The sequence below is a fragment of the Rhea americana genome, unplaced genomic scaffold (assembly GCF_003343005.1).
Source record: "Rhea americana isolate MKP2758 unplaced genomic scaffold, rheAme1 scaffold_392, whole genome shotgun sequence".
NCBI classification, from domain to species: domain Eukaryota; kingdom Metazoa; phylum Chordata; class Aves; order Rheiformes; family Rheidae; genus Rhea; species Rhea americana.
Genome location: NW_028186526.1, coordinates 265,696 through 283,419, shown reverse-complemented (window position 1 = coordinate 283,419; position 17,724 = coordinate 265,696). Strand labels below are relative to the sequence as shown.

The following is a 17,724-nucleotide window of genomic DNA, read 5'->3' as shown; positions in this document are numbered from 1 at the left end:
TTTTCCCTTCCCTCTCCCCTTACTTTCCTCCTTGCACTGCCTCTCCCAACTCTCTCCTTTCTTTCCACGTCCCTTTCTCAACCTCATCTAGACACCTATTAGCTCTCTCTTTCAATAACACTGCTCTGGCTTCAACGAAAGTGCTTTTTAATGTAGGAGATGTACTTCAGCCATAACAGCAGGGTCACTTTCTGAGTAACATTTTATGGGATTGATTAAACTTTAACACCATAACTGTTGACTTTATAGGCTGAGGAAGAGACTCTCTGAGTGCTAAGCTCTGGATAATTTGTGCTTCACAATTTTTTAAAATCAAATAGAGATAAGGGTTTAATGTGTTTGATAAAGCAGCCCTCTATTTTTTCCCCAGAGTCTTCTGTTTTAAAAGACCCCCAACATTTAACATGAAATAATGTCTTTAACACTAATGAAGTAAAATTACAGTAAATAACCATTTTTTTTTWWWAAAAAAAAAAGGTGTTCAGGCCTGTAGCAAAGATATGAGAAAAGATTTAACTTGTGCTTGCTTGGCTCCAAATGTGAACACCACCTATTTTTTTTGTTGTTGCTAGCAGGTGAATGAATGGGTCGAGGAGTCTAGGAGTCGAGGTTGCAGAAACATGTTGTTCCTTCTCATTGGGAACTCTCTCCTTGCGGTAACCTTGGTAGGATGGAAAAAATGGCAATTTGTGGAAATTAACAGCAGGTTCTCCTCTTTGCTTACGTTGCTTCTTTCGGTGTGTGTGGGCGCCGCTGCTGAGAAATTGCTAGCCAGGACAGAAGCGCATCTCTCTGTGTACCAAGAAGAAACATGAGCATAGAGGAGTGCATAATGGATGACAGTGTGACTGAAGATTGAGGGACAGTTTCCAGCYTGGCTGTAGCCTCATCTGACTCTAAGCAGGTCCTCTGTAATCTCGTCAACTCACCTGTCAAGTGGCAATCAGGATACCTTTTTCCCAGGGAMCGAGTTGTGTGTTTTGCCTATTGGAAACTCTTCTGGCCAGAGCTCTGAGACTTTCCTCCTGATTACACAGGCACCTTTGCCCACGAAAAGGCAATATAGTTGTATGGTATTCATGGAGCCAGGTGAGTTCAATCCAGCGCACGATTAACATTGGCTAGGAGGACACAAATATTCAATTTCTGAGCAGCTCTGGGGCAGATTTCCTCGAGACCTGGGGACATGCCCAAGCTGTTAGGATGTGCTACAGCTTATGAGACGGGCTCTCCATGGCACTTCTTGCCGTGTTACCTACCTCTAGTTAGTGCAGGGGTGTTAGGTAATGCTTTGCAGATCCATATTATGAGCATCAGCTTTTGGTGGAGTCTCTGGGCCTCAGATAATAAATGGCAATTACAAGCTCTTCGTGAACCCTTTGGAGTATTCGGCTTGCATCTTGGTAAAACCCAGGCATTTTCAAGGTGAGAGAGACCTTCTCAGTTTCAAAAGATGTCTTGGTTTGACCACTGAGTGCAGTTATGGCCTGGCGTCAGCGGATTTCCTGATGAAGCCACAGTAAGATTATTATGTTAGAAAATCAATAACGTGGTTAATTGTTTTGTCCTAACATTTCTTGGGAAGGGTAATTGTACAGCTTGAAAAAAAAAGCCAAATTTTAAAAGCTTGTGGCTTACCATTTGAGTTAAAACATTTGTAAATTGAAAGCTAGATCATGCTGCTCTTGCTATCCTCCAGGAAAGGGTTCACCTCCTTGAAAAGCTCAGCCAGCTCCCCTCCTAGAGGCTCCCAGGAGCCGCTCGGGCGAGTGCAGTCTCTCCGCAGACCGCACAGGAGGCATCCTGGCCTCCTTCTAAAAACCCCAAATATCCCGAGAGCTGCTGGGAAAAGCTTGGGAGCTCAGGCTGTGCGCAGAGCGCAGGCTATTGCCCAGGAAGACTGATCTCCCCACCTGCTCTTGACATGCCGCTCTCCTGCCCGGCTCCGTTGCCAGTAGGCCCTGACAAACATACGCTGCCCACCGCCCTTCTCAAGAGATGGGCAGTCGTGGTAAGGGGTAGGGAGACCCCTGGGCTGAGGGCAGTTCTGCAGGACTGCTCACTGTGGTTTTGGGGGCCAAAAGCGCGATCACACCGTTCAGGAAGACCGGCACGTATTGCGAGTGGTGCTGAGGAGGCACCCGCTGGCTTGGGAAGCCCCTGAACTGTTCACTTCTGGAAGGGTCCCCCAGGAGATGTCTAGTTCTCGTGCTGTTCCCTGCTGCTGATGCCTGCAGAGGTTGGAGATAGGTACAGGACTGCGTGCATCTTGAGTCCGTTCTTGCAAGCTAGTGAAAGCCTCATCCGTAACTAATAATGAAACTAATTCGATGCAAGCCTCCAGTCAGTTCAAGTAAAAGTTGCTTTGTTTTCACTTCCAGAATTAAGCATACGAAATGTAGCAGAATTTCTTGTTTGCTCAAGTTCCTATGTTGTTTTACCCTGGCCTCTATTTCTGAAAAAAAGAAAGAAAATAGGAAGAGTTTGGTGTTTTCCTTTTCCTTTTTTTTTCCTCCCCTATTTTTTAAAGCTGGCCATCCATCTGTGAGCTTTTTCTATCTGTAAAGAGCTCATGTTCATAGGCCRAAAATATACATTTTTAAGATTAGCACGGGGTAAAGATCAGACACAAGTAAAATTTCCATGAGAAAGCAAAGCACACTTTGCTTTTTCTGGATTACTGTGCTTTCTCAGCTGCGAGGACCCGAAAGTTGCTATTTCTGCACGTTGGCTGAATCCTGGGAAGTTCAAACTGCCTGTGGAAACAAGGAGAGGTCTCGATTAATTTACCCTAGATGGGAATTCAGAAATAATGGAAGATTGCAGGTGGTGGAGCCTCGTGACTGCTGAAAATTAACTGTATCAGCTGGCTGCCTGCTCTGCTCCTTTTGTCTTTCTTCCTCAAATAGAATTCTTCTTTTAATTTTATATTTTCCCTTCCTAGTGTTTTCAGAATTCTCTCTCCTCTTTTATCTTCCAGCTCATAGACTTTTTTTTTTGATTTTATTGTATTTCAACTTTCTCTTCTAACTCTTGTAAACAGCGACTGTCTTTTCCCTTCAACCCTGATAAGTTAATCTATAGGTTTTCCTCACGTCTAAGCCGTTCCATAGAGTCAAACGTGATAATTTATCRCGGTTTCCTTCTCTCCGAATCCGTACAGGATTGTTATTTTCAATTCCCCTTCAGTATTTTCCTTGCTCTTGAGTCTCATGTCCTTCAGCGTGCCACTTTGGCTGAGACGCTGAAGTCTCAAGGGAGCCTGGCAGGCACTGTTGCTCTGTTCTGATCTTGCCAACAATAATATTTTTTTTCCAGGCAAGACACTTCATAATTCAAGTGAGGTCAGTCAGGGCCCAAGAGCTGAACCTGTCCTTTCCAGCAGATCAACAGTGGGACAAAAAGGATTTATGCAAACTGTCAAAATTATTTTGTTTGTTTTCTAGGTGGGAGACAGGTCACGTTTCTGCTCAAATCTTTGCTCTTCTGCAGCAAAAGAACAGTAAAAAGCATAGGTTGCACTGAAGACTGGTTTTAGCCTCCCTCGTCGTAGGCTTCCCAGGTGGACTCTGAGAGTAAGGTCTGTGTGCCTGCAGGAGAACGTGGGCCTTGACGCAGTCCGCATGCCATGCAGAAGGCAGGAGGAGAGAGCCCAAACCAAACAGAGCAGGTGACAATTTGTCACAGCCCTGCTTGTCCTTCACCGGGGTCAGGCAGTGCCAYGTGGCTCCTGGAGTCCCTGCCCTCACATGTGGGAGTGCAGGTTTTCTCTCGGGCCGTAATTAATGGCCTTCCCAGATGCAGGGAATACGTTTCTTGCTGTGTGTTTACCGTTGCATGGAGACTCTCAGAAGAAAGAAGACGGTATTGGTGTTTTAGGACAAGCTGTGCTTTGAGGATCRGGTCGTGCAGCAGCAGCCCGTCTTCTCCCCGACGTGACCGTTCGTTGAAATCTGAGCCGTCGCAGGCTCAGCCGCGCAGATGTTGATATCCCCTCCCTTTCTGCAGGATCGGGACCTGACTCCRTGTCCAAGCCTGAGCTCCTCTCTTGGGCTCTCGAGTCACAGTGAGGTCGAGCTTACGAGACTGAAACCCCAAAGCAAGAGGATYTAAACCCTCAGGGAAGGTGCAACTGCGTGGAAACACCGGAAAAGGAAAATCCGTGGCATCGCGCTGCGGACGCGCTGAGCTAAACCCGGCAGGTAAAGGCCAAACCTTCTCTACTGGGGCTCCAAGCTGCCCAGAAGCAGCTCCGCTCCAGCCTGGAGGCTGTCCCTTCAACGCGGTGGCCTGACCTAGCGCGTCAGTGCCCGTGTGCCTTTGTAAGCTGTCCTTAAAACTGTTCTCACTCCCCGAGCACTCCCACGTGTAGGGTGCTGCCGCTGTTTCACTAATCCGCTTTAGAAATCAATTCAGCCGAATTTTCCCGAGAATCCAGATGTAGTGAAGCAGCCTGGGRTTTTGAAACTTTTCCACATATCCTTTCCTTCCCTAAACGTTGTTTCCTTCTCCCTAAAGAAAATCAGCGGCATTAAAAGCCCAGAGCTTTGGATCAGACCCATGTCCGCCCTTTAACGCTTTTGGGCCACGGAGCACGCACAGGATTTGGTGCGTACTTCCTTTTAGTCGCTCCTATGGCGGAAAGACGTTTTCCTTGGCCAGGAAGTAGCCGAAAAGATGCTTAAACCCGGGTTAAACCTCTGCTCATGTGGACGGCGGCTCCGTTCCTGAGCAGTCCTCCCCTTGTCAGTGCTTGCCACGGCCGGATGCTGCCTGGACAGCACCAAGATTTGCCTTTATACTCCTTCAGCAATTTCATTTCTTTTATTTTTTTTAAGCTAAAGAATTACATTATCTCCATGAAATAACTTTCCTTCTTTAGTTGTTCAATTTGATTCAAGGATTTTTGATTAAGCATGCAGAGGTTATGAATAAATAAGAAGCAGCAGCCCAGTAATTGGGATATCATTACTCCCTAGTAGCACATTTAATCCTCAGCTTCGCTGCACCGCGTAACCTTTTCCTTCAGTCCTCCTCCTCCTCAATATTGCTTACAAAAAAAGGAGGAGGGRAAAAAAAAAAAAAAAAGCAATGTCACTGCAAGCTTCACAAGTTAGCATTAAAATGAATACTTTTTAATTTCTCTGGATGAGATGGGGCCCTGTGCTCTGGGACAATGCTGATGGATGACATTTTAATGCAGCCGAAATGTTATTTTTACTGAACCAGGGAAAACTATAAATTTTGCTTCATTGCCACTGATGGCTCTATGCATAAAACTATGGTGGCGCCCATTGCCCATGAATAATCACCTCGGCGTGGCAGATGTTGCTTGGTGGGGAAAGCAATTCTTGTGCCGAAGAATCGTGGAAAGATTAATTGTCTACAGCTGTTTCATGGCCCACAGCAATCTTGATACATTTATGATAAGTTTAAGAGCTCACTAGAGGCAGCTCCTATTCCCTGTTGTGAGGGAGGGGAAGGGAGGGGGGAGCTCGATAGCTTTATTTTGACACCTGGATTCATAGAATCTGTCAGCTCCATTACGGCCTTCACAGCAACCCGACTGTTGGCAGGTTGGGGATGATTGTGAGCGAGCCGAGATGCAGGAATTACCGAGACGCAGATAAAGAAAAGGAGACTGAGAAGAATTATTCAAATTTGTGCAAATGAATTGCTTCCATTTTCCCCTCCCGCTGCCAAGTGGAAATTGAACGTAACCTGCTCTGACCTTTCTCTATTAAGTGCTGCAAATTGCAGTAAATGCAGAGTTCTGAGTGCCCTAATGAGACAAAGCTCTAGCAATGCCTCATTAATAAGGAAAGTTTGACCTTGCTGGTCAGCCCTTCATTCGATATTGAGAAGAAATAGGAAAAAAAGAAGAGATGACCTGCTGTAAATTTTGAACAATACCTTTGATTTAGTTTGTATATACTCCCAACCAGACACTTCGCAACCTTCCCCCCCCCCCTTTTTTTTCCTCTTCCTTCCATTTCTATTATACAAGCAAAGGAGCAGTATTTACTTATCAGATTTCTCTGTAAATTCATAATTTGTGGCAGGGGCGCACACAGGAGGCCCAATGAAGTTTTTTTTAAATGTATTTTTAGTATCTTTGTATTGAGGAAAGAATATCGATACCCTCCATCCTTTTCAGCTTTGCTTTTTTTTTTTTTTTTAAGCACATACCTGTTACCACTGTATCTCAGTGTCAGCGTGCGCTCGTGTGTTACTAGGCTAAACAGCTGGATTATAAAATCGCCAGCCTGCCAATGCACGCATATGAAAGTGGGTAAGTATTGAAAGGGAATAAATATTAGAAGAGAAATGTGAGCGTTAACAGTTGCGTTCCCATAGACTGAATGGTGATAAACTCTGTGTTCTAGTGTGGTGTCTGTCTCTGTCTCGCTCTCAGAAATCGTAACAGGTCAACTGCTGCAAAAATATATTCCCATTTTGAATGACTTATTTGCAGTGAATCTACTTTATCTGATACTTGCAAGGACTGGTTTGATTTTCATATGCTTTTGTTTCTTAAGTGCCATACTGACAAATAAAGGTTTTCCATAGACTTGGCTGGAAGATGATGATATCTTCCTGAGGAAATTTGTACAAACAAAGATGCTTGATTAAACTTCTGTGTTTCATTAAAATTTGGAAGGGTGGACTTGAACTCTAGATGCTGAAAGTACTCATGTTTTTAGAATACTTGATATAACATTTTTTACTTCCGGGTGTTTAGAAGATGCTCAAAATTGGTATGGGAATCCTCTCTATGGAAATGCAACACAGGAGGAAACTCAGCTTTCTATTGAAGGGAATATTTCACTGGAAAAAATGTGGCTGGTTCTGATTCTTATGCTCTTAATTACCGTGTGTACCATTTTAAATTTAGTATTAATTACTCATAATCCTTTTAAATACTTTAGTCATACATTCAAGAAATGCAAATAAGCAATGAGCTTTAGACAACCAGTATGTTTGTACATATGCATTGGTATCGCTTGCACCATCTCTTGGAAACTGAGCAAAGCATTGAAAACCGTGACCGATTTTTGCCATGGAGTAATAGCCTTTTGGAGGTGAACTGACCGCCACACTGAGCGTTCAAAACATCGGCAGCACTTCGGTAAGAGTCTGCTGGGGTCGGCACGCGCGACACCAAGAGCGCAAGCGACGTTACGTACGTAGCAGCGTTCATCCCCAGGTTACTCGGCGTGTGCAGCTCTAGGACCACTATTTCCTTACACTGCTGTGTTCGTAATTGAGGTGAGTAACAGAGGTGGGTCATTTGTAAGGAGCAGCGTGTTTGACACAGTTATTTTTTTTTCTTTTCATAAATTATACTTGAGAACAGACTTTCTTCAGTGCGCTCACTAAGCTTCTGAAAATATGTCTCAAAATGCAGATTATTTGTAACTTGAGCTCTGGCAGGTGTTGTTTCATATATCCTGAAGTCAAGACCTGCTGGATAGTCTTCACTGGATGTGTGAGTCCTACGCTGCACTTCTGTCCTCGCGCTGGTTGGGTGAGCGCAACTCCTTAAATCCAATTCCCACACCTAGCATTTATCCGGAAGACTTAAAAGATTCACTTTAGATCAGCGTTCTCCAACACGAACTTAAAAACGTACCGCTTCTGCAAACGTTTCTCCAGAAGCAGCCATTTGCTTGCACACTCACTGAAAACGTCCCCCAGAAAGGTTGCCCACGCAGCTGGGAGAGTTTCAAACAAAACTTCTGACGCGTTTGCGCACAGACTCTCCAATATTCGCTCTCTGCCGGCAAAAGATGCTGTCTGAGCCCAAYGAGCGAGGTCCGTGACCTGCTGCCAGTCTCCCTGTTCTTCAGGATCAAGTCTTCCCTTGCATCTCAAGGATTGCAAGTATTTCATTAAGGATTAATTGAGCAAGAAGCCTGTTTGCAGTTTAAAGTGCCTCGTGTGTAGCAGGGACTAGCATTCGGTGTGAATTTGCTAGGAAATCACAACAGTATTTACTTGGAGAAGCAGAAAAAAATACAAAACCAAGTAAAATCTTATTTTGTGAGAACTGTCACTAAACTAAAATATGACACGTGTGATTTCAACTGGATTTTTTTTTCTGCTATAATTAACTTTGTCTTCTGACAACTCCTTCTGAGGCATATATTAATTAAATATGGGATAATGAATGGAGACAAGTAGATCACCAGAGTATAAATCAATTGAGGGGTTCTGATGATACCATAAAGCACAARAATGGAGTATGTGCAGTTAATAATAACATCAAAAGACTGTGATTGATTTGAAACTTAGCGATCCTTCCACATTCATTATTATTTTATATAAAGCATAAAAACGAGTGGCGTTTTATGTGCAGGCGAGACAATTTTTCTCCCCCTGGGTTCTTTGATAAGGGAGAAATTGCCGCTGTGCRCAGTTAAAGAAAGAAGTCACCCTCGTTGTATGAAGCGGGATGGTGGGAGCTTCTTGTGTGGTCACACAGGATCACCGGGGCTTTGTCTGGTTTTATTGTATTTATTCATACCTTCTGCAGAGAAACGAGGGCCGGAGTCTCGGACCGTTTAAAACGCTGCTGCCGCTGCTTGGAATCCGCTGGATTTACTGATTGACCGTCGGGTCGTGCCCATGTTCCAGCCTGTCTCTTTTGTAGAGTCTAAGACCTTCTCCCTAGTGAACTCAGGTTTGGTTTTCAGGAAAATAAAAAACACACTTAAGCACGCTTAAGGCGTGTAACAGCTAATAGACTTTACTTATCAATGGTAATATTTAGTCCAAACTACTAGATTTTTTTCCACSTATAGTCACACACCTGCACATTACATCTGGCCCATAATGTGCTCTCTGTGTCMGAAAAATAGTTGGTTTTGAAAATGGCATACAAATATATATCGTTCTGTAAAATAGCATTTGCGGATCTCTGGGTGATACTGTGTGTACTCCTCACTTTTCCATTTTAACTGTGCAATCTTTTCCATTTTATTTGATATGGGAGGATGAAGAGAGGGAAGATGTTTGGGTTCCTAATTCAGAGCCTTCAACAGGACAAGCCGTCAGGGTGGAAGATTGGTTGATGCATCCATCACCTGCACTGTGGTGCCATCCGAAGTGTCTGTATGGGAAGAATTTCAGCAGGTAAATAGGGTGTTGCTCAAAATCTTAATAAATCTTAAAAAAMCACCCAAACAGAGGGGTCATGCAGCACTGCTTTGCAAAGCAGAATGAGAATATGGCTCCGTGGCTGTATACTGCCCATCAGGCTGCCAAAACACTGTGACTTTGGCTGTGAAAATCCTGGAAGGGGCTTTGGACCCTGGAAACCTCTGGCTTTGTGCGAGGGCCAGAGAGAAGGGGTCTGGGAGATGCTGAGGGGCTCCGGGGCGTATAAAAGAGCAGGTCGTACTCGTGTGCGCTCCCGTCCCTCGAGCGAAGCCCGAAACTTTGTTGGTGTTTACGTTGCAATACTAATTTCATACGCACAAATCTCAAGTAACTGCATGCTCCTGGAGCTGCTCTTTGCCTGTCGTCACACCAAAGAGCCCCCAGAAGGAACCTGGCTGCAGATGGCTCCAGCTCAAACATTTCATATTACCTTAAGCCGACTTAGAAACTCATGGGCAGGCAAAATCATCCGTCATTTAAAAAGAAAAAAAAAAATCTATCTGTCTAAAATGCAAATTAGCTGCTAAGGGTCTTGCATATAAGTAAATCACATTTTGAATATCAAATCGTTTTTATTTGCTGACGCTTCGGGCACATTTTAATACTGCGATGCTAGCATTTTAAGTGTATTTTTGTGAGGCCTCTAGAGCGCTGTCGCAGTTAGGCACCATATAAATAATGTTTATTGTTATTATCATTGTATGTCGTATTCACTCTGTTTTGCTACCATTAATAAACCATTCAAGCAATGTTGTTGCAATGTATAATATTAGCAGTGGTCTCCTTCGGGAGCCATATAACCGGGTACTTAATATTCTGGCTGTTTCCTGGGCCATCTCTGCACAGGCACAGATGCTACAGCATGTTCAAAGTTCACTATAAAAAACAAACAAACAAAAAAACCCAGRTTGGCTGTGCAAAGATCACAGCATCTTACAGCAYGCCTTACTGTAACTCACACAATGGCCCCTGCTGTCAAAACCCTGCTGGGTTAGGTAATAGTGAATTAGTGCAATGGCCCATAATCCGGAGAACTGCTATTTTACCACCCTCCTCGGACTGTGATTCCTGCGGGGCGATTCCCTCTAACTTGGGGTCCTCCAGTTAGAGCTGTGCAAATGTCTATTAATTTTCTTTTTGGTGACAACGCCTCTTCCAAATATTTCATTGCAGGGTGAGGGGGCTACAGAAATTACAGCAAAAAAAATTTTTTTTCCTCATCGAACCAAAAATCCAAAGGAAGCGTTATTTGACTGAAGGTTCAAGTCTTTCCTCTGGTGCGAGAGCAGAAGGTTAGACCCGCATTTCGTTTTGGGATACCATTCTGGAGTTGCTGAAAACTGCTCTGTTTCCAGCAGGAAACTTTATGTGCTTGGAACAGGACCCGCGGCTTAAAATACTGCAACCGCTGGACTGTCCCGAGCAGCCACCGCGGGAAGAGAGAGCAYGTCTCGGCCTTCGGTGTGCTTTCCTGCGTGATTTTGCAGAAAAGATTCGTAAAAGCAGCTCATCAAAGTCCACTCTTGGCTGCTACCTGTTGATAGTGAAGAGAAGATGAATCACCGGCTTAGGTCCGTGACAGCTTTCCCGAGATGAGAAAAAAGAGGCCCAGTAAATGCATGCAGCCTTCTCCTATCATCCCTTTAATAACCTGTAATACTGTAGCAGGATATTTTTGTCACACCGAATCTGATTGATGGTCTTGGCTATAAGACATTACAAGTGTAGAGTAAATTGACCGAACACCTAAACATACAAATTATTAAAAGGAGGGGGAGCAAGCCTGGGCCTCCTGGGGAAAGCAGGCAGGCTTTAGTTAAGATGATCCCATTTCCAAGTGCAATTTATAGTCTATTGACTTGCAGCAGTGTCTTTTCAGATGTGAGGAAATTGTCATACATTGCAAATGAGAAGCTGTTTTGACATCAGTATCGCAGAGAGTGCCAGGAAGAAATGATATCGGCGCCTGGCCTGTTAAGGTTAAATGAAGTTGCGTGGTTGCCAGCAGGTAGGCATTCATTTCCTTCTCTTCCCTGCCGGTCCCTGTGTACAATTACTGTGATTAGGATGAGTAACAAYGTGCTTCTGACACCCGTTGTATTGACAGCTCGCCTAGTTTTTCCCACTCAAGTGGCACTAGTCATTACTTAAACACTTGGCTATTTTGACAGGGAAGATCCATGCCTGCCAGTCAAGTGCATCAATGACAAGGAGGCCTTTGCCCCTGGCCACCTACCTCTGAATTAAAGCAGTCAAAGCCATTGCTGCTGGAATATGATGAACCTCTTCTGAAACAGGGCTCTGGGAAGCTGGTGGATACGYGCTTGGTCTGCTCTTTTCGCCTTCTCCACAATTCACGGCCTTCTATGCGCTTACTTTCTTCCCCTGTACGTCGTGATGTTCTGAAAGAAAGGGGGCTTACAAACCAAATTTCTTCTCAGGGGAAAAGATTTGAAATGGATGTGGGCTTTTCCAAGCCTGGCTTGTCAAATCTAGTGAGTGCTCTCAGATCTTTTTCCAAATATGTCTTTCRTAGATTTCGAGAGCAAATAACCGTGCCACAGCTGCTTGATTTTTGCCATTAGCAGGCTTTGATAATTTCTATCCAACCAGGAGAAAATTTGCAGAGGAAAATTTCTTTCTACAGAAGAATTCTGCAAATTGTAATTTTCATCGGGAGTAAGGTAAKAGGAAAAGGAGGAAAACTAGCACACGTAGATTAGGAGAAAAAAGAAATCACCTGTGAATTTTTACCCAGTCTCACTCTGACCACGTTGGATGCTTGAGTAAGCGCTAGGGGCGCATCTCGTTGCTTAAGTGCTAGTAGACTTCCAAAGACCTGTAGGGCTTCACAGATGCCCTTATTGCCATGAATACACGTATTAAGTATACAGAATTCAACAGATAATTCTCAGAGCTACCAAATACTGTGYGACACATTGCTGGATTTTCATAACATCCCCCCTAAGTGCCCCCCTCYGCCCTTGTGCTAGATAATTAATGAAAATGGTTTGCAGATTCCTATTGGAATCAGAAAGGAGTCTAAGCTTTACTGGAAAATCAATTATGTAGTAGGTGAAGCATCCCCATAATGTTCAGCAAAAAATGTGCTAACATCCAGGTCACCACATTGGAAAACACATTTATCATGATTTCCATGATAGCCTYAGCCTAGTGCGTCACAAGAGCAACCTCTGAACTTGCTTGAACCAAACAGTCAAATGGACAACTCTGCCTACTTAGCRTTTTAAAATTTTGCTTCTTTTCTGAGCCGTGAACCGAAAGCCTCGTAAACTGGGCCCTTCAGTCTCCCTTGAGGGGTTTAATAAACATTGCTTGTTGAAGAGTTTTTTTTTTTGCCTGGCCTGTTTCTTGGCCTCRTGGCTCTGCAAAGGGCTTCGGATTGGTCACTGCTCTTATTTTAGCCAGCGATTTGCCTCAGGAAGAGCTGACTATTAAATGTGATTAAGTCTACAGAACATTAAGCATATACACTGTCAAATTACAGCTTCTGGTGGCCGCATCAACCTTCTCTAAACACTTTCTTCTCTACTTTGTTTGGTATTTGATGTTTCTATTGCAGTTTATCATGRAAAAGATATTTACAACCTGTAAAATATGTGTGTACACCTGAGCAAATGGCTGTACTACGGTCACGTGAGGAAACTGTAAATGTCTCTGGGTCAAACCTAATCTTCCCTTTGCCCTGCTGACACCGTCAAGAGCAAACAGCTCTGCYGCAGCCCTGCAAGTGTGAATAGAAAGCAGATTTCCCAAATAAAAACCCGGTGGCGCTCGCGTGGGSCCGTCAAGATCCATCGCAACATCCTATGCAGGGCTCGTGGTACTCCACGTGCACAGAACAAGGGCCAGTGCAAGAGATGTTGGATGGCCAAGGCTACCTCCTCTGGTCATACAAACCTCTACAATCCTCTTTCATTTGCGCTGAACACGGTCCCTTTGGAAAGGGACTCGGGGATGCACGCGGTTGCCCGGGGATATGGAGAACAGGTTGCGCCTTTCCTGTTTGCATCAACCTTTAAACGTACTTCAGGACTGCTGTCATGTCCCACAGCCACATTATCCTCCTCAGGCATGCGTCTTGCGATGCATATTGATTTCATCCATGTGATTCTCTTCGCTGCGAAATTGGTTTAATGGTATTTTTTTATCCACTTCTAACGGTACTTAAGCATGCAGAGGATACGGTGTGTCTCTTTCCCCAGTCAGAAAAGCAAGTCTAGCCAACTTACAATAAAGAGCAGAGCTTCCCACCGCCTCATCAATACACTGGTATCTTTGGCTAATGGAATCTTGTGACTTTTATTCTCACTGGCAAATGGAGACAGAGTGAACACTGATGAAAGGAAAATACCTCGGGTCTCCTATCAGCATTACCAGTTGTAATCTTGAGAATATTCTCTGACTAGGAAAAAAAAAAAGGATTTGGTGGAAGTCTGTACTTTTCTTTCTTTCTTTCTTTCTTCTTTTTTTTAATGAGTGATATAAAATGCACTATTTCCTGTCCTAGCAGTGAAAGAAAATAGCATGAGCCCTAAAAAGATAGTCCCACTTCAAATTAATTTGTAACGACTTGCAATTTGTGGGGAGAACAGTGTTATTAAAATGGCGCCACTGCTGCTGTTTCTCAAACAGGTTAGGTGGTTAACACACTCAGGTAAAATTAGGCCTGAGACTAAGACTGTTGAGGGAAAATACGGACAGAAAAATCTCTCTCTCTCTCTTTTTCTCTCTCTCTTTCTACGGTAAAAAGATGACCAAAAGCACCTGCACAGCACTTTGTATTAGCGTACATCGTCTGGAACTGCCATAAGCATGATTAATCGAGGATGGGAAGGAATCAAGTTATTGAAAAGTGTCTTATTGATACATGACGAAAACACAGTTAAAAGGGACAGTCTTATGGCTAGGCTCAAAGCCTATCTAAGGACATCCTTCACCGTGCACGAGGCTTCAAAAGAAAGCTGAATAACAGAGACGGGTGAAAAATCTGGGTGGGCTGTTTTGAGCAGCAGCCTGAGTGCAGAGTGACAAGCTGCAGAGGCTGTGTCTTGCCCAAGTTAAGGTGATACTATTAGGAGCTGTTACGATAGTTTTTTTTTTTTACCTTGAGGCTTCTTAAAGGAGATAAACCTTTGCGTTACCTTGTAACACACTGCCCTTCAAACTTACCCAGACAGGTTTTGGAGTCTTTTGCTCCAAAATGCTGTAATCTGCCATTGATTTGCTTGCTGACATACTAAACTCTGCCAAAAACTAGTTATGTTCATCACTCTCTTTTATCTGATTGTATAAAATGTGATTTTTGGCTCATGTGCTGAGCTGAGACTCAAATTCCTGCCCGCTGGTCTGAAGGGAGAATGGGTAAATAATTTTTTTACTGTCAAGTACCAAGCTGATCTTTAGATTCTGCACCTACCTCTGACTGATAGAGTTATTTCCTGGACAGGCAGTAAACAAAACCACCTGGCAACGCCTAGGGGATAACAGCACTTTTAAGCATTCTTTACATGCCTGGAAAAAGCTTGACTGTAGCAGTCAACAGTCTTGGGGGAAATGCTAAGCATGGATATCTTCATTACTTTTCAATTAAGCAGCAAGCTTATAGATTACAGGAAACCCTTGGAGGGGGTGGGAAGTTGAGTTCAGAGTTTAACTCTCAGGGATCCACATCACGGAGAGCTTGTCCCTGTAGCAGTGCGCGTTTTAGGGAGGGATCCCGAAGACTTGATTTATCAGAGGAAGGGACTCCACTATGGGGGAGCTGCAAGAAACACGTTGGGAATTAGCTTTATCCGACATTCTGGTGACTGGTGAGGACAGGAGGAACACAGAAACCGATCCCCAGTCACAGGTTGCTCTTATTTTTTCACTTTCCCTCATAAAGTCGATACTTCCTTGAGCTAAGCATCACAGTGCCAAGATTTTTCAGGAACAAAAGTGGATCCCAGACAGTTGTGGGGTGCCACTCAATGAGGGAAGAATGCCTTCGTACCCTGGTGTGGTCATTGCAAGCTTTAGGATTTTGGGGGGAGGCCTTTCTGAGGACGTCCCCTAGTTACTCTTGCCACAACATGAAGATTAAAGTGGCAGCCTACAGAAAATGCCCACAGAACGCACCAAGAGACACATTCGGGCTGTCTAATGGGTACTGAGCTGTACAAAGTCCTAACAAGTACTTCTCACCGAGCCCTGAGAAGCACCTGGAAGCCAATCTAACTACTTTCCAGTAAGGAAACAGGCTTGGAAAGAGGCAGCCAGGTGGTGCAGTCGGCAGCCTGTGCCTCCTCAGCAAGGCTGAAGGCATGTTGAGCAGAAACGCAGCAAAGCTGTAGACTATGCTGAGGAAGGTAGAAATGGCCACAGAGGCAGGATCAGCTTTGTGATTATCTTGCTTCGTGTCAGCCCGGTTCCTCTAGCTTCTCAGCGCTGTTGGAGTTGGGGCTCGTGTCATCTCCATCACTTTGCAGTAGCCTCTTTAGACAGCGCTGTGACCTGCGTTTGGGACGGGACCATGGCGTCTCTCGGGCCGCTGTTTGGCCGCTGCAGCTTCTGTGAAAGGTCGATCAGTTAAATAAACCAAATAAGGGCAAAATGGGATAAACAGAGACCAAATAAAATGCGATATATCTGGTAAGTGTTAGAATGGAATGAGCTGCGGCAGCTGCATATGCAGCATAGAAGTATGACAGAGGGACAAATAGGAAAAAGTAAGAACACAAACACTACTGTGAAGCTGCTTGACAAATAATATCTCAAATAACGTCTCATACGTAAAAGGAAAGTGCTCGCATTAACTTCATTGACCACACAAAACTGAATGCCTTGAAGGTTAAGGAACAACTATTAAAAATGTGAGGTATCTTCAATTTATATTTCAGAACTTTATACCCATTATAAAACTGAAGATATCTTATAATTATGCCAACAACAATTAATTAACTTAACATGAAGAACTCCAGAATGATTGAATTAACAGTAAAATCATGATAAGGCTCCGGTTCGTCTTGAGAGTTTTAACAAATAATTTATTATCCAGTAAATGCTTAGACTTAATCACATAGTTTAAAGCAGTCACTATTTTTCTTTCTCACATTACACGAGTGTCAGTCCCCGGCTTGCGGTCCAAGGTATATTGGCAAATCCCAGTGCAGAGCCCTGCAGGTTTCAGCAAAGCACTGCTTGAGACCCGGAGTCGGCTTGGGTGGAGCTGGCTTCAAAACTGAGCCCCAGACRGAGGGAAAAAACATCCATTTCTATGCTGCAAACCTTGTGCAGCACAATGCATATGTAAAATCATCCSGTGCTAAACTACCGTGGACAAAAGCGGTTGTGCAGTGATGCTGATTGCCCTCTGCCTGTCAGCCAGGTTGTCGGCACCTAATCCCTAGGCAAAGTGAGTGGAAGATGCCCTCAGAGTGACCTGGTAGCGTTTGCTCCTCCTCTGGGGAAACATCAGGGATAGCCAGTATGGACACAGTGAATTCTTCTTTCGGATTATTCCGATTTTCAATTTTACAGCTCCTTGACATCACCCGCAGCATAAAAGTGCCATGCAATGAAAATGGGCTTAGCAGCAGCACAGCAGAATCTGTCCTAGCAATATCTCACTTCCCAGTGGAAGCGGTTTTATTCTTCTACCTCCTCGCCTGCTTTCTGTGACCGCGGTTCTTCTGGCGCGGAAGTTGTGTAGGGTTACGACTTTCCTAGCTGCAGGGGTGGGACAAGCAGCCCCTTTARCAGGGGAACCGATAAAGTCTGGCTCGGTGTGGGCCGGAGTCTCAAGAATGTGCTTCTGTGCGGAGTCTCTGAAAGGAGTCCAAGAGCATCTGCGCCCCTGACGGTGAGTTCATGGTGCAGCTTTGATCTCCGCTGGGGCGCTGTCAGATGCTTGCTCCCTCCCTCTCGCCTCCATCCGGCCACCCGGTTTCGTAAGGCTGTGGGAACTTCATGTCTTTGAGACCTCTATCTGTCCATCACAGTTGGTCAAGATTCGTTCTTGGCTTGGAAAGGGAGGGAAATAAAGACGGAGAGCATGATGGCAAGTGTCTTGTTTCTTTAGGAAACCRAGTAAATTGACAGCCATAACCCGAACTAGTATTTCTAGATAGAAACAGGCAAAATGTTTCCAGAAGAAACATTAATAGTGCAAGTTTTAATATAAGTAAAAATCAGGCCCCAAATTACTTGTGTGTTAGCTACACCTTAAAAATGTTTTCAATATAAAAATATTTTAAAACTAAGTACAGGWAGTAAAGCTAGAATATCCAAGTGTGTCTTTTTCTGATCTAGGATACGTGCACTGACTTTGGGTAGGCAACTGATTTACGCATTCCTACRTAAGAGATAAGGGTCTCCTTTAATAAGTCCACAAAATATTTTGTATCGTGACATCAGGACCCAATCCTGCCATCGTTAGTCATTAGGGAGACTGTGCAGTTCTGGAGTACGGAATGTATAGTTTAATTTTGTTCAAATCGAGTGTGTGCAGTCCGGACAATAGTTTTTCTCTACTTTTTCTTGTATTAGTGTTTACAGCTA

At 44.1% G+C, this 17,724-nt stretch overlaps 1 long non-coding RNA gene across 1 annotated transcript; it reads left to right on the top strand.

Annotated features, from left to right (window-relative positions):
- Nucleotides 1–4,023: 4,023 nt before the first annotated feature.
- On the top strand, nt 4,024–10,442 carry LOC146590981 (uncharacterized). Its single transcript, XR_014896894.1, has 3 exons — nt 4,024–4,202; nt 6,183–9,135; nt 10,336–10,442. It is a non-coding gene; the product is annotated as an uncharacterized LOC146590981 (long non-coding RNA).
- The last annotated feature ends 7,282 nt before the right edge of the window (nt 10,443–17,724 follow it).